Source organism: Aythya marila (genome assembly GCF_965140915.1).
Source record: "Aythya marila genome assembly, chromosome: 1".
NCBI lineage: Eukaryota > Metazoa > Chordata > Aves > Anseriformes > Anatidae > Aythya > Aythya marila.
Window position 1 is genome coordinate 139861098 of NC_139042.1, and position 18420 is coordinate 139879517.

Sequence of the window (18420 nt, forward strand, 5' to 3'; positions counted from 1 at the left end):
AAAAGAAACATTTGAGATTTGTGACAAAAAAAAAAAAAAAATCTTTTTAAGCAAGAAACATATTTTTTTCCCAGATGAGATGCTTTTTTCTTATTTCTGTTTTTTTTTCTGTTTATAATTAAATATATTTTTAGTATGTATATATTAGCAGAAATGATGAAAGTACTGCCTCCTAGCTTTGCTAGACAATGAAGAATTTCTTCTGACAGCTCTGGAATATTTGATGTTGGCAACAGCTATATAATGAATATTGTACTTGAGAATATATGCTATAAAAATGAAGGTGTATCAAGAGTTTCTGAAAGTAAATACGTAACTATACAAAAGAGATTGTTTCTTTAATGTAGACCACAACACCTAGAAAATGTCTGAGTTCCACTTAAACACTACTTTAGGGTCCTGGAAAGATTGTTCTTGAAAAAATATCCACATCATCTTTTTTCCTCTTTTCCTTTCTCCCCTTAGCCTTCTCCATAAACTTGGCTGAAACCTGGGGCTACTAAGCAAATGCTTGCCTTGAAGAAGCAAACTAATATTGAGGGCCTGCGAGAATAAATGTACTTGTGGAGTTGCTAGGAAGGTTTTAACCTCCTTCTTGTAGTGCCCTCATATGGATTTTTCTTAATATCTGAACATAATATTTCTGCACTAGTGCTGAAGCAGAGATGTGCATGTACAATGATGGCATATGCCCAGTGTTGCCTCTGATTGCTTGTACACACTTTTGTGGCTGAGTTCCTCTGCAGGAAGAATTGCCAACACAGCCTACATGACCACATCATATTTTGAATGTAATGTTATGAAACACCATAGAATGAAATTCCTTGTACCAGAGGAACAACTTTGACTCAGGAATTTACTCCAGTCAGAGACCAAGGTTAAAAAAATAAAATAAAATAATAAATAAATAAATAAATAAATAAATAAATAAATAAAAATTAAAAAAAAAAATAGAAAAAAACATCACTTTGTTCAAGTTCCCACTTTTCAAAGTTGACACTGCACACAACCACACAGAACTAAACCAAAGGAAATCTGGTGCAACAAAAAAGAGATAACTTAAATCTCTCTAAAGATAAAAGTCAAGCTCCCATAAACTTCAGCAGGTCCAAGATTTCATCTACATTTTTCTGGTATGCAGTATGTGGCTAACATAAGAAGAAAATACAACTTGGAGAAATAGGTTCATTGGTATAAGCTACCATAGCTCAGCCATCAATTCCACTGTAAACATATCCAGCTGATACCAAAGATGGCATAAATAATGTTGGCTCAAATGTGCTTTAGCAGGAGTTTTTATCTGGACAGGACTTGGTTTGCTTCCAGCTCATATTTGAGCCTGCAGATATTGCTAACCCTAGTGCTGCACAAACTAGAATGACATACCCAAAAGCATTCAAGCATTCCTCTCACCTATAGTCTTAGGAGCAAAACCAGGCAAAAACTTTTCATGTTATGCCCTTGAATTGGTGGAAAAAAAAAAAAAAAACTTATAGTGGGCTCTAAATATCTGGATGTTTTCAAATTACTTCACCAGTATTTGAAACACACTCAAATCTTATTAGTCCAAGAAATTGCCAGTGCTGTTACAGTCAAATGTAAAAACACATTGCTGTAACTTGGACAGAGCTTGTTTCAATATTGGCTTATTTCAAGCCAATACTTTGGAAGACAAGCCTGTGAGTGATTCCCTAGGTCACTGAGTCTATTTTTTTTTAATTAAAAAAAAAACAAAAAAAAAAAAACAAAAGACAAAAGACAAAATCTTATATGCTAATTGATCACACTCATCATAAAACTACTTCAGCCAGAGTTTATTTCCTCCCATCCTGTTGAAGTCTGTTCTAGAGCTTCATTGCTTCATTTCCCTTATTTTCAAGTAAGATTTTTTCAGGGTTACAGAATCACAGAATCACAGAATTTTCTAGGTTGGAAGAGACCTCAAGGTCATCGAGTCCAACCTCTGACCTAACGCTAACAGTCCCCACTAAACCATTTCCCTAAGCTCTACATCTAAACGTCTTTTAAAGACCTCCAGGGATGGTGACTCCACCACTTCCCTGGGCAGCCTGTTCCAGTGCCTCACAACCCTTTCAGTGAAGAAGTTCTTCCTAACATCTAACCTAAAACTCCCCTGGCTCAACTTAAGCCCATTCCCCCTCGTCCTGTCACCAGGCACGTGGGAGAACAGACCAACCCCCACCTCGCTACAGCCTCCCTTGAGGTACCTATAAAGAGCGATAAGGTCGCCCCTGAGCCTCCTCTTCTCCAGGCTGAACAAGCCCAGCTCCCTCAGCCGCTCCTCGTAGGACTTGTTCTCCAGGCCCCTCACCAGCTTTGTCGCCCTTCTCTGCACCCGCTCAAGCACCTCGATGTCCTTCTTGTAGCGAGGGGCCCAAAACTGAACACAGTACTCGAGGTGCGGCCTCACCAGAGCTGAGTACAGGGGGACGATCACCTCCCTAGCCCTGCTGGTCACACTGTTCCTGATACAAGCCAGGATGCCGTTGGCCTTCTTGGCCACCTGAGCACACTGCTGGCTCATATTCAGCCGACTATCCACCATCACTCCCAGGTCCTTCTCTGCCTGGCAGCTCTCCAACCATTCCTCTCCCAGCCTGTAGCTCTGCTTGGGGTTATTGTGCCCCAGGTGCAGGACCCGGCACTTGGCATTTCTTAGCACAGTCAATCCTGCCCATCAGCCTAAATCATGCTTTTTCTCCTGTACATCTATCTCTTGGTTTTAATGTTCTAAGCTGAAATCCATTTGAATGTGTTCTTTTAGGATGTAAATCCACAGCAGATTTTGAGTCATCTAATTATGCCACTGTGCCCTTATGGAGCTGCCGTTCAGCATGAGACCACAGATGCAAGACACTTCTCTTCCTGGCCTGACAAGCATTTTTCCCTCATAGGAGACTTCTTTCCAAGCTGAAGAAAGCCCACATGCATTTGCAAAATTCACATAGAATGTAAAACAGATGCACACAAATAAAATACAAAAGAATTATGTACTTGTTAAGAAGCTTAATAAACAGTACTGAGCACTCAGTACAGATAAAAGCAAGGAAAATGCTTAAAATCATTGAAACCCTAGCATAAATCAACAAGACTAGAAGCCACACAGTTGCAAGAATTCCACCAGGAAAACTAAGTGAGCATAAACCAAGTTCTTGCAGAAATAATTGCAGCAGTGGGGCCACCGTCAATTTAGTGAAGTAGGGCAATGTAGCAGAGGCAATGAGGAGAGCAGCAAGCACAATGAGATGACTAGAGGTGAGCAACCAGCAGGATGAGAGCTGATCAAAATGAAGGGGCAATAGGGAGATGCTCATTTCTATCCTCTTTGGGGATCTCTGGTCCTGAGGTATGATATTCAGAGCAGTTTCATAGACTCAAAGAATATCCTGAGTTGGAAGGGACCCACAAGGACTGTTGAGTCCAAATCCTGGCTCTACACAGACCACCTAAAAAACAGACCTATGTCTGAGAGTGTTGTCCAAATGCTTCTTGAATTCTGGCAGACTCAGTGTCATGACCTCTTCCCTGGGGAACCTGCCCAACCACCGTCTCTGGGTGCAGAACCTTTCCCTAACCCCCGGCCTGACTCTGCCCTGTCCCAGCTCCATACCATCCCCTCGGGTCCTGTCACTGTCCCCAGAGAGCAGAGCTCAGCGCCTGCCCCTTCTGCTCCCCTTGCAAGGGACCTGCAGGCCACCATGAGGCCTCTCCTCAGTCTGCTCTGTTCTGGGCTGAACAAACCAAATTATTACAGCCACTCCTCACACATCTCCTCTAGACCCTTCATCATCTGTTACCCTCCTTTGGACACTAATAGTTTTATGTCCTTTATATATTGGCTTATCCCCACTCATCCACCCTTTGTAACACCTGCTAAAACCCAGGTACCATCAGAGGCTATTATAAGAGGCCAATGAGAGACAAATTTCAGCTGCTGAAAATGCATATACTCCGGAAACAAACTGAAATACACTAATTTGCAGTCATCTCACAGTACAATGTAAAAGTAATTGAGCTAATATTACAGTTTTCCATAAATTATGCTTAGCTTGCATACAGCTTCCTAAAGACATTTTCACCTTATTCCTATTGGAAATGCTAGACCTCTTTAAGAATCCTGAAATATCTTGTTTTTCTTTTTCCTCCTCAAAGTTCTTAAGCTTAACAGCAGTACCACTTTTCTAATTAAATGGACAGATAGGGTGCTGATAAAATCTGCTTTCTGTAATAAAAACTATTGATATTGTTGACCTGACAGATTATCTGCAATAGACAGAACACTATGGTCAAATCTAAAAAGCAAGGAAGGAAGAGCAGCTTAGTACAAGAATATGTTATATTATTATCTGTCCTTCTGCCTCTTGGAATTATTAAGAATTATTACAGAAATTATCAGTCATCTCTGCTTCTTTTTTCTCCCATATGGAACAGAAACAGTGATTGAATGTCATGAAGAACTTTGATTTTCTTATTATTTTTTTTCTTGATATGATGACTTTGTAAGGTGAGCTTCTTATTTTTTCATGGTAGTATCTCTTAGAGGAATTCCCAAGATTTATGACAGCAGATGCCATTTTTCAAAATTTTTGTCACATATTGTATTAAGCAAAACTTAAAATATCAAAAGAATATCCCTAATAACAATTGACATTTTTTACAAAGCTTTTTATTCAAAATTCTTAACACTCCTAACATAGTCCAATACTGACTACTAAAAGTTACTGGTTTTGTGGAGTCTGTAATAAAACAAAACACTGTCTCTGTGAATTAAGGTCATATAATTGCTTTGTGAATACCTGTTCAACAATTTTATTACTATTCTTAAAATAAATAAATAAATAAATAAAAAGTATCATATGCTTGGTGTCTCAGAAAACAAGCTGAAATTTCAACTTGACCCTTTATGCAAATCCTCAAGGGACATTAGGAGCCAAATTTTTCCACATGGAACTGTATTTATAGCCAGAGTAAACTAACAAGACTGTTGATTTTAGAGAAATTTTGTTCATTTAGACTGTTGAGATGGCCTCTGGTTTACCTCAGGTTTCATCTTCAGGCTGCAGTATCTGCTATCTACCCATTCAAAATAGAAACAATGAAATCTGCCTCTGACACTCAATTTTGTGCATTTCTAGGTATTTTGAGGTCATGACAAAGACAACAGTCATCTACTTATCCCTAGCTACTGAATTTACAAGAGGTAAAAAAGCAAGCAAGCAAACAAAATGCTACTGTAGGAGATTTAATTTCTTCTTTTTGTTCCCGATGCCAAACAATACCACCTTATTTTTAGACGCTGATCCATATCATTTCCAAGGATTCGATACTCAGGAGTTAACTAAATGCTTTAGCCTGAAAGATATCAAGTCTTTTTTAAAAAGGCTTATTTGCCTTTTCCTGTGACCATATGAGTGGAAGAATATGGGCTTTTAGAGAGGAAAAAATAACCAAATATCTTGATAGGGTAGCTATCAGGATTAGTTTAATTTTCCTTGTGCAGTTGTTCTAGGCATAAAATAAAATAAAATAAAATAAAATAAAATAAAATAAAATAAAATAAAATAAAATAAAATAAAATTGCAGATGGAGGAGTCAAATAACAAAGTTAAGAAAGCCCACAATTGCACCATTGCACCACATATACTTCAAATTCCCATGCCTGTAAGAAAACCAGTGCAGCAATGTAATGGGAATATATTTACCTTTTTCAAATTTTTCTTTAGCTATTCCTGAAAGATGTTCTCTTTTCACAATATGAATGAACAATGTTTATTTTAAATCAGATTTAATATATATATATATATATATATATGTATATTCGTTTTATTTTAGTACATGAGATTTCCCAAATGCTATTTCATCTTAGTTGTCTGTAATATCCCTCATACTTTATGGTAGGATTTCCTTCCACTTATTGTTTCTTTAAAGTAAGCAGAACACTGATAATATACTTTGCCTGTTCATGATATACAGAACACAGTTTATTTTCTTTGCAGATATTTTTATTTTACATGATGTCATTTCTCCTACCGTATTTACACATCTCCTACAATATATTTATTTCTGCATTTTAAAGTTAACTTCCAGGTCATTTCTAGGCTAAAAAAGAGTCTACCCATGCTCCTTTCAAATTTTAGTGAGCTGAAACTCCAACCCATGCTCAACATTTTTCACAACTTCCAGAGTTTTGAACAGCTGCCCTTCTGCCTGAATTCTGACAGGCTGTTTTAGAGTGAAAGTTCTCTGCCTGTTTTTTGTCTCTACTGATGCAAAAATGCTAGTGTGTTTATAAAATGTTTTACAACATTTTCTGCTGTTACTCAAATTACTTTGTTATTTAGATGAAAGTATTTATCATTTGTGTAACTGCTTGACACTAAACAGTGTTCTTGGGTTACGCTTAATTCCCCAAGCAGAAAGCCTCATATACAGCATCATCTGCCTCATTAATATAATTAACACCATTCTCCCAAATTCATAGGTTGATGACCTTTCAGTGACTTGTGGCTGAAACATCATATTTTATTTTCCTTCCTGTTATCAGCCATGTAAATTGAATAGTATACTGAATGTCAGGGCAATAGTTGAAAACAATAACTTGTTTGAAGATAGTAGCTCAACAGACACTTGAAGGGTCAAACTGTGAAAAGAAAGGCCTCTGGATGACTTCTGATGGAAATCGGGTCACTGTTTTGATACTCTGCAGCTCCTAATGAATATATCATATTTTACAATTCCAGTAAGATGTGAACATGGCCCCTAACTGCCATTTGCAAAGATACTGTCTCGTTCATTAATACTGATTTTATTGTATTAAAGTAATTTTGAATACTTACATAAATGTGTTTTTCTTGACAGACCTGTGTAAAAACAGGTTTGCAAAATCAACAAATATGTGAAGTTGCATTAACTCAAAGGGTTGAGACTTTTCCCTAAATCCCCACCAACAAATTCAATAGTAGTCCTCTGTATGTAGGGGATAATTATCTACTGGGTCATCACATAAAAATATAACTGTGCTGTTCTGGAATTCTGCTTCTAGATGACCAAAAGTATAGGATTGTTTTTTTTTTTTTGTTTTTTTTTTTTTTTTAATAAAAAAAGGATAATAAACACTTAAAGCTAGAACAAAGCTTGATTGTCTGTGTGTTCAATAGTAAGAAACAAATCTAGGTTTAGTTAAATGTTTCTAAATCTTCATTGTTATTGTCATAGTAGCTTTACATTCATTTGGGCATTGGACTGTGTTGCCAACACAGTTTGCATCTTAAAAAGCAAAGGAGAACTGCATTTACAGGAAAAGCTGTATGGTTGCATAAGCAAAATTTTAAAAATATAGATGGTTAAAAAATTCTGTTAGAAGGGTTTTGGAGCTTGTCAGAGGTGCTTAATGGAAGTTTTTGCTATTTAGATGGAAAGGTATAATATGACTTTAGCTGTTAGGCATATCCCAAGGCCTTTGGAATAGAAAGCCTAATCTGTAATAAGACAGTTGTCAGAGATGAAGTTGCTGATAATAGAGCATTCCCTATATTAAGAAAAATAAGACTTAAAAGCTGTGAATGGTCCTCAGGAAAATTGCCTGGTCATATGGAGAAGCTTGAAGGACTTTTTGCTTTTCAGATGAATGAAGAAAGTTCAACTTCAGACACTTAGGGAGTTCAAAGTCTGTTTACTGAATTGCAGTATCCCTATCCTCCTCTTTATAGAAAGGTTGTGTTTTTAAGACTTAATTTTACCAAGAAAGAGGGAATTCTATAAACTGGGTTAAACAATGAAGTCTTAGAATTTTTCAGCTAAAACAAATGGTTTTAATATTTTAAACAAAATGGGTGCATGTATGCAAAATGTGATAATATTTCTGAAGAGCTGAGCAGACATAACCAAGCAAGTGGTAGCTCATTTCCCAGATGAGCTATGAAGTATCCTCTGTTATGGTGCAGCTGTTTGCAGCACTGAGAGATGCTGATGAAATCTTTTGTGGAGACAAGGTTCTTTTTATTAAAACTGCTCTAGTTGGAAAACACACCCTGTTTAATATATATATATATTTTTTTTCCCCATTTAAAAAAATAAATAAATCTCAGGCTTGACAAGTGTTTGTCTGACAAAAGGAAAGGTCCCCAGGAGCTCTTCATAGTTTTTTATGGGGTCAAGAGGACAAAAGCAGTTTTGCCATCCCCAATTCAAATACAACTCAGAGTATCAACAAAGAGGGTGGAAGCTCTTTTGCCACCTACATCATCTGATCATATTCCTACTATTGTATCATCATGAACAAAAAAAAAAAAAAAATGACAAAACCAATTTCACCAAAATGTCCCTAGAACTTTCAAAAAATTTTAAAAGTAAAGTTTTCCATTTCTATTTTTAAGATCTCTCTCTCTCTCTCTCTTTATATATATAAAGAAGCACAGGCTTATGGGTATGTCCCTTCTCTCCTGTTATCTGGGATATGTTGTCTTGGCACTTAAATAGTCACTGACTGGAAATACCTCTGATGTTTCTGAAAGAAGAACCCTTACTGCTCTGCCTGCCAACTTATTTTCAGTGCATGGGCCTGAAAAAACACATCTTCCTCTCTCACACATATGCATGCACTCATACTCATGAACACACTTTTTTTTTTTTTTAATTCCTTGTGGTAGGTGGAAAAAAACGAAATTTAAAAAAAAAAAAAAAAGAGAGACAAGCTGTGATATCACCTTGGATGTTTCTTGTAGAACTGCTAAATGCAGTGGGTGACCCACCATCCACAGTTTGAGCAGACTTTGCTGTTTGTCAGTTAGTGCTGTTCCATTACGGAAGTTATGTGTCAACTCTATTGCTTCTAGCAGTATCTGAAAGAAATCCTAATGCTGCCGGATTAACAGCAACAGCAGCTATGAAACCCAAATGGTCAGTAGTGAGTGTTTTTTGCTCTCTCTCTTACAGTTTGCCCCAGGCTCCCTTCTCGCTATTACCACAGACTTTGTAGACTTGACAGGACTCATGTGACTTAATATTTTCCTCATTTTTTTCCTCTGGCAGAAGCATCTACTGTACCAGGGATAAGATTTTGTTTGGCCCCCTTGGCTTTCAAAACTCATCTGTCCGCAGTTTCTGCCTGTGGCACTCACAGAATATCCCCTCAGTCATACAGGACTGAATTAGTAGAGAAACCAAAGCTAACTATGGATCATTGAAAGGTAGCTTGCTATAATCCCTAAGGAAGCAGAAGATGTCGATATCATCCATCTAAATAGCTCATGTGTTTCTTGCAGCACAGCTGCCAAGCAGCTAGCTTAGGGGGAGGAAGATGAATTTAATGGGACAAAAAGTTCTCATGGAAGAAATATTCTGTGTTCCCTAAGCTGTTATCGAAAGAGAAGCCAGCATGGGATAGAAATGTCCGTCCTCAGTGTGACAAAAGACCAGGGGAAACATTCATTGAAGGTGAAAAGAAGAACAGTTTATTTGTGTGAGGAGAGGTAAAAATCCATTTGTCCACATAAGAGAAACAAACAAAAGAAAGGCAAGAGCAGAAGAGTAGATAAGAAAACTCAGAGGACAATTAAAAAATACCTTCTCTATTTAGAAATCTATTTTTCACAAAGTAAAGTAAAATGGTCATGCTGCCACCATAACCATTAAATAAGGTAAAGTGTAGAAGGACAGCTGTCTTCTTCATTCCTCAAATTTAATTTTAATTAAGCACAAAACAACTCATTAGAATAACCAGAACATCAGAAACAATTAAACAAACTTCTCTGCAGGGATCAGGTGAAGGACCTTATCAGAAATCTGTGGATGGACATAGAAAAGGAATGGATAACTCTGTGAACATAATGATGTTTACAAGCTACCCTAATTAAGTGGGATAACTGCATCCATGCAACATTATGTTTGATGAATTAAAATGAAAAAAGAAGCCAGGAAACAATGTAATCAACTCAAATACATGTACATAGTGAAACTTTTATACTATAACTAAACTGTCATTAATATAAGTATATATACACACGTCCTGATTAAAACAGAGGAAACTTGGGCCTCTGTTCCTGAAGGAATGCAAATCTCCACTTTCATATACAAATATACTTGTAAATATACAGCAGCATTAAAAAATATTATTTTCTTGTATCTCTACACTCACTCACACTGGCATAGAGACTTTCTGGCTGTGAAGGCAACATTTAATACACAAACAATGCAGATCTTAAACTCTCTGCTAAAGTCAATGACCCTTAGGACCAGTTTTTGGTTTGGTCTGCCTGCCAATAACATTCAAATAGCAGAAGCCACTATGGCGAGACTCCAACAATTCAGAAAACACAGTTCATCTACTGTGAATAGATGGATATATTAAGATCAACTGTCAAGCAACCTTTAGTTTCCATTACCTTGAGGAGTGCTTTGAAGAATGGAATAGTTCTGCTTCTGCCATTCCTGAATATAGAGAACTACCACACTGCAGGAACGAAGAGACAGTGACAATATTTAGAGCAAGCTTTTAGGACCTCCAGGATCCACCCCATGATGCTATCTCAGTCCAGAGTACCTTATCACAATTGGCATTTTATCATAAGTATGCTTACAGGAACACTTATCCCTCACACCCTTGCTGCACTTCTTTTCCTGATCAGCAATGCAGAACTTGTCTACAGGCTCCTGAGCCTTAAATCTTTCTGTACACCAAAAGCCTCAGATACATGTATCATGCCCCTTCAGTGCATGACACAACACACAACTTGGACTGATAGCCAGTAACTATTACGTCCAAACCAAGGGAGAGAAGAAAGGAGACTGTACAGGGTGGTGGCAATATCTGTATTCCCTACAGAAATCAGTGACACCAGGACAACATCAACAATACAAAGTAACTGCATCGGAAACTCCCAGTTTTATTATGCTAAATTCAAGCAGGAGGTGCATCCTGCAAATGGCAATTAAGATTTGCAGTAGCGTAACTGGATCCTTCAGGAAGTTGTTTACTCTGATGAGTTCAAGGATCTCCAGACCCCACAGCATCATAAACGATGGTGAGAAGAAACATTGCTCCTGAAGAGTACACCTATACAATTATGTGGAACACCGTTTCTATTCCAGATCAAGGAATTACTGTGTCTTGTGTGTGTGTGGTCAGAAGTGAGGCTCTATTTTATCCCTTTCGGGCATCTATCTCATGCTGAGTTTGAAGCTGAACAGCAATGCCATCAGCAGCTCCAAGTGCATGGGGCTGGTGGGACTGGACCAGAAACAACACTGTGCAAAGGAGGGCACTGTGATCTCTTTAAATCCACAGCTTATATGGGAGAGGACTGCTTGGAAGTGCTTTAGGTATCATTGGAACTTTTTGTAGATGCAATAAATACAGAACTGGCAGCAGAGAGATACACTATGAATTAGGCATGAAAGGCGATTATTCACGTCTGAGTAATACCAGATAAGTCAGCTTGCTTTGCTTCAGAATCAGTTTTCACTGATCTTTGAAGCTCAGGGCATTAGAAAAGTGCTTATTTTTGTTTAGGATATGGAATTTTTTGTTTAAGATATGGAATTTTACATCATAAATAAGTGTACTACTGTTGCTAATAGGAATGCTACAGGAAGCTTGGAACAGGAATTACTCATACACTGAGTACTGATTTTGTTCCAAGTTGTAACAAAAAGTTAAAAAAAAATGTTCATTAAAAATTTTCAAAAATATTTAGCTTAGTTGCAGTATTTACTTTCAATAGAAGTAATCCCTCCTCATATTTTGACTTTTGAAGTAATTAAGATTTGGACATAAAAAGCTATCTCTAAACAACAATAATGAAAGACTGTAATTTGAAATAATTTAATCAGATATACCTGAATTTCCTGATCACTGACATATTCCAAGAAATATTTAAATCTGAATAAGACAGCATTTTTCATCAAGAATTGTTTTGCTGAATATTTTCTACCTCCTCTAATTATTAACTCCACAACTTTAAGAAGTTTTCTTCTCCTTAATCTTCCTTACCCTGAAATCTATGGAATGGTATTAAATTCATAAGCCTATTGATGCACATAAGATTTTCAGCTCATGCTCCCCAACAATCACGGTAAAACAGACAACGCTTAAATATTGTAATAAAGAGGTTTTGCATTGAATGACAGCTATTCTCTTTATGAGCCTGGCACAGGAGGAAAAGCACTGAACTGATTATATTTCTTGTTTTAAATATTCATGTGACAATGTTGAAGAGGGAAATGAATATCAGAATGAAAAAATGACAAGAAAAAAATGGCTACAAGAAATCTCTAGACATTTATCACAAGCCTAGAGGATACAAACCAATCAACTTCTAAAATCTGCTCTTTGATCGAGATGCCCAGTTAAAGCCTACATTATTAATATATGACTCTGTTTAAAAAGTCTATTAATCAAGTATGGATGAATGATTAAGTGGATAAAGCACTAGCCTTTGACCTGACAGTCAACTTTCACAAATCTCCTGATAATTCAATTCTTAAATAATAATAATAATAATAATAATAATAATAATAATAATAATAATAATAATAATAATAATAATAATAATAATAATAATAATAATAATAATAATAATAATAAAAAGAATGCTTAGATATCTGTATAAATTATCTGGAAACAATGGTCCTCACTGTTTTTCTCTGTATCATTAAATGATTTTCATTTATATGCAAGACCATATTCATTGTACAATTGCTAGGCCGGTAGCTTGCCCTCAGGATGGTGTATGACCGATATAGCATGTGCTTGTTGTATTTTATCTATAACAGCTGCAGCAGCAGCTTCTTTGAACTATTCCAGCTTTGTCTTCCAAATCTTCTCCATGCCTTTAGAAAGTTTAACAAAAAAGGCCCCAATCCTGGAAACAGGTCTACTCACAGGAATTCTTGTTTTAGTATATTTTGGTGGGATCTTAGATGAGGAAACATGGAAGAGCTTGAGTACCGACACATTTTAAGGCCTGAGGATCCTGAAGATTTCAACATTAAACTCTGTCATGCACTGCTACCTTTCAAGGGCAATGGAAACCAGAATATTTCAGTGACAGTATCAAAATGAGTAGTGAACAGAATATATGGCTCTTTTTACTAGCTAATATATTCAAATAATTTCATATTCTAATATTTCATTATTTATTATTTATTATTATTATTATTATTATTATTATTATTATTATTATTATTATTATTATTATTATTATTATTATTATTATTATTATTATTATTTAAAGCATTCATTGGATTCTTTCCAATTATGTTTCACACTGAGGAAAGGGATAGAATGAAATTTACAAATTCTGGTGGTAAATTATAAGACCAGCTTTCTGTCATTTACCATTCCAAGGCAAATCCTGTTGACTATGCAGGCTGTAGAGTCTGTTCTTTTTCTCCTTGCAGAGGAAAGTAGTATTTTCAGGGCTTTGAACATTTATTTTCATACCAAATTTCCCAATAACACGAGCTTTATCTACTCTCTTATTGAGCACTTAATTCATCATCACATAATATTTCTGAAATCATATTATAAAGTATTTGTTAATTTTTTTCTCATCCACAGGATGGTTCTCGCTGAATTCCGCAATAACTGACTATATCAATACGCAACAATTATGGGCTTAATGTGGAAATTACTTATTGAGGGTCTTTATTCATGCTATGCTTGTGGTTAGAGTAGATCACATGATGATCTTCCTGTTTTGAAGGGGCGGAATTACAAATACTGTGTGTAATACACACCCTTTGCAATTATTGGGCTTACAAGCTACAGTAACAAAGCAGTAGAAGTTGCCAAATACATCTCACAACTCAGGTCAGTGTAGTAAAATTTGGTGGTTAGAAGGCATTCTTGTCCTTTGATGACACAGTTTGTCTGTAGGATGTTAAAAATCCTAATTCAATTTTAAATTAAACTCCTAAATATTAGGAATTATCTTTCCTAAGTATTAACAGTAACAACTAGCAATACAAGTAATAAAAGTTCTGCTGACAAAATCATGTCTTCCATAACATTTTGGTAAATATATTACCTTAACCAGTTTTCTAAATGATTGGAAATGAACAACAAGTTTTGGTGGTGGTGAGGAGTAAAAAGAAAAGATCCCATCTACCCCCTGCTCCCTCCCTAGGTGAATGTATCCTGAAGGGAAAATAACATGAAATATTTATGTTATTAAAATAAGAAACTGTGTCCCTGGACACACACAGAAAGAGTTGTGTTGTATGCTTGTGTATCCTCTTTGCAAAACAGAAATGCATATTAGTACAGAGTTTTTCTGTTTAGGATGGTTTGGGCAATATACTACCTTTTAAAATTAAATTTAAAAATAATGCTGTCATTTGGAAGTGGTACAAAATTTCTAATGACAGAACAAGCATTGTTCTTCATTCACTTCAGCATCAGAGAACTTGTTTATTCACTTTAGCACCAGAATGTTACCTTTGCATAATCCATGCCAAAGGTCTGAGAAGTAAATTGTATTGATTTCTGAACCTATTGTTGCAATTGATGTATTCCAAGGCCCTTTCACATATCCCAGAAACTATCATACATGACAAGAGAATTTCCTGTGTTAATTCACAAATATGTGTATAATTCCTCACCCTTTAATTCACTTCAAGTGTCCCTTCTCCCTGTTGCTGCTGGGGATGGGTAATAAAACAGATGTACTATCCCATCTCTCTCTTTTGAGCAAATGAAAGGACAAAGAAGTCTAGTCTACAACAGAAACTGAGCTCAGACAGTGGACTTCTTATAGATAGTCATTCTTAACACAGCCTGAGCAGAGATCTGATGCCTGTGTGTATATATATAAATATATATATGAAGTTTTGAAAGTTACATCTGCAGAGAGTGCACAGATATTGCACCTTTCTTAGTTAGTGCCCCATAGGATTGACTTGATTGGAATTAGGTGGGCACAGGGAGTATCAGAATATTCAAGCTTTGATATGAAACACCTGCTGGAAGCTATCCAACTCATGATGCGTCCTCAAGCAGTCTTCGGCTTTTTGTGGGTTCATTTCTGTGCAGTAGAAAATGAGGCACTTGATATGAAATTACTGATTCCCTTAGAGATACTCAGCTGGGATTCAGCACTGATTCCACTGAGTGTTGCTGTGAAACAATTTGCTGCTGACATTGGATACATAGAGACAGAATTAGTTACTCATGCTAATGAATGAGTAGTGCTTAATCCTGTAAAGTCCCCTATGAAATTCTTCTATAAATAATACCTGATAGTAGGATAGACTTAAGTGGATAGACTTAAAATCAATGCTGCACTTACAATTAAGGTGCAGGATTTTAATGATGTCAGAAGGAAGATGATGGTATCTACCTCCATGCCATTTCCTCCTCCCAGAGATCTCAGGTAGGGGTTACAGACCTCGCACATATTTGGGCTTACCAAGATATTTTGGTTCAGACATGAAGAAAAGGAAATGGGGTTCCCATAACCCTTCACTTAATGAAGTTGGTCACAGAGAACCAAGTTCACATGAAGGGGAAGCAGAATGTGCACACTGTCCTTGAAGATTCCAGATTAGCCGAGGCCAAAACAATTTTCTTTGCATTCTTTATATCATGAGCTAGAACTGAAATGCTAATTCAACGGATAACATTGTTAAGTTGTCACAGTTTAGGTATTATGAAGGTCTAACAAATGGGAAGCAGAGGAGGTAGATAGAGGAGGTCTAATGTGATGAGATGACCAGATGCAGAGGGAGAAAATGAAGCACTTAACATCAAATCACTTACTTACTTTTGCTGAGACACTTAGCTGGGGTTCAGTGCTGATGTTCCTGGGTGCTGTTTTGAGCAAGAGGTAATTAATAGCATAAGCTATATAATAATAGATCTTTTAAAAATATTCAGAGTGAAAACATACTGGGAGAGGTTTTGTGAGGCTGCTATATTTGGAAAATAGTGACTGAAACTGTGCTTGGTCCTCAAAGTGATAAGAGACTTCCCATTTTTCACAACAGGGTGCCCACGGAATCAAAGGATTTGGGGCTATTCCCTGACTACAAGGTATGTGGAAAATTATGCTTCATTGGAAACAGCCTATGCCTGATTATATGTGTTTAAAGTAAAAATGAAGTCAGTTATTATGAATCTCATTTCTGTTTCTGGACCTTTCACATATCCCAAATCCTTTGTTACCACAGATCATGAAATTTGGAAATTACATGCCCTCACAAACTACAGAACTTGCTGACACAGTATTTTCCATTTGAAAGGTGAAACCTAACTCTTGATTCTTTCTTAGTACTCTATATTCCCGACCACTTTATATTTGAAATCATTTTTTACCTAGATTTACTGTTGTTTTATATCCAGATGTATTCCTACATTGCATTGTTTGACAATAACAATACTATCACAACAATTAGGAACATTTGCAGTATTAGTGAAATGCATCAGTCATGGACAGACTTACCGACAGCTCTACTAGATTGATTGGTAGGGTCAATAGGGTTCATTCCCTCTAGCAGACATAACAGCCAGTTCAGTTAAGGCCTGGATGTAAGTTATGAACCTTACTTTAAACCTGTTGTTATACCTAGAGAAAAGTATTCCTCTCACTCTGACAGACACTAATGGGGCATCGACTGATCTTTGAACTAGTTTATCTACTGGAAGATGTGATGCTCTTTCTTCTTTACCCATCGACTCAGATAAGTAATCATCACGATGTAATAAAAAGCAAGCATACCTGCTTCTGGCAGCGAAGGAAGTCTATAGGAAAAGACATTTAGAAACAAGTACAGAAATGCTCCTGGTATTTTAGAAGAAAGATGAACTAAAGCAAAATTTTTTTTGACAGACACTGGTCTGGGGATACACTGAATGGAACTCCTTCATGTTATAGCTATCTAAAAGGTTATTTGCTTACTGTCTTGATTTATGAGAGACGTTTCTTGATAAATGTGTAAGTAGGTAAACATTTTGTAAAAGCATGCACACAATATTCAGAATTCACAAATGCCAAGACAGGCTAAAAGACAAAATCCTATATTCTCTCACCATCAGAAGTTCTGAGTGTATTTGTAAGCCTCTAGATAATCTTGAAAGGTCAATGGACTTGAATTTTTTCAGCCTGAAGGGAATATAAATTCCATGGGGTAGGTTTGTCTGCTTCTTGCACACTGCCAGTTGTTTAAAACTGCTGGACTCACAAACATGATCATCAAACTATGAATATGATGTCTATTAACTGAAAGTGTGCTTTTTTTGTTTGTTTTGTTTTGTTTGGTTGTTTGCTTGTTTATTTTTATAACTAGAAAGTGTGTAATAATTATAGACTAATATAAGAAAATTACAGGAATTGGGAATTAAAGGTTATAAGAAGAGCTAAAGCCAAAAAAGTTCAGCTCAGGATCCAAACTTTAAGCACCTCAAGAGAGAAAAGTAATTTCCAATTATGATTTGAGTTTCTCTTGTTATTAAATGTGTAAGTTTTCAAGACTACTATCCTGTCATTTATACTATTCTCATTAAGTATGATGTTTGAATAACTGAAAATCATGCCTATAATGCTGTAAATAAGTTAAGCAAGCAAGTAAACAGAACTTAGTTATCCTCCATGGCTTGTGGATAAACTGGCATTACATATTAGGAAAAAAAAAATAAAATGAATATGCCTTGACAACGCAAAATATGTAATAAATTTAACTAAGACATTTTATAGTCATTTCATCAAAATTATAAAGGTTATTTCATTGGTAAGCTTAATACTAAAACACACGCAGAAATGATTACCAAAAATTTAAAACAGGATAGGAATTATAATGTCAGACCTATTTGGGAGTACAGGATTATATAAGATTGTTTTGGAAATGTTGAAATTTCTGTTCTATGAGTATTAAGGGAAGTTTAAATAGATGAAATAACGGGCAGCATTTAGGTTTTTGTTTTATCTAGTAAAAAGGAGCACTTTGGGTAGCAGAGCTTTATTTTGTATGAAACAAGGCCCAAGTTTAACCACGATTTCAAAAATTCTACCCCAAACACCCATTTGTTCTTAACACTGACATCCAGCCCAGAGCTCCATCATCTTTCATCTTTGGCATTCTGGGGGAAGTTCTTATGCTCTAGAGAGAGCTAACTACTCTCTACTTTCCTATTCAAAAGTACCAGCCTGTATCCTTCATTTCTGTAGAGATGTCCCCCCTACCATATCAACAGGGACGAGACATATTATCACAAGCTGCATGAAATATATCATGGCCTTTGAGTGTGCCTGTTTTGTTGTGCGAAATCACCTTTTTTTTTCTTCTTTTACTCAGCCTTTAATCTAGACATCGCTGGTTGTGTTTCACCTACTGATCTGGCAAACTCTTTCTGATGAATTTAATCTACTCTCACAGCAGAAAAGAATTACACTCTAAGGCAGCCTA

The 18420-nt window shown here is 36.3% G+C and overlaps 1 long non-coding RNA gene across 1 annotated transcript in view; it reads right to left on the reverse strand.

Annotated features, from left to right (window-relative positions):
• Window positions 1-10437, reverse strand: part of LOC309873862 — a 47977-nt gene extending 37540 nt beyond the window's left edge. The window contains exon 1 of the long non-coding RNA XR_014316749.1: window positions 10404-10437. This is a non-coding gene — a long non-coding RNA (uncharacterized lncRNA). The remainder of the gene's footprint in view (window positions 1-10403) is intronic.
• Window positions 10438-18420: the final 7983 nt, after the last annotated feature.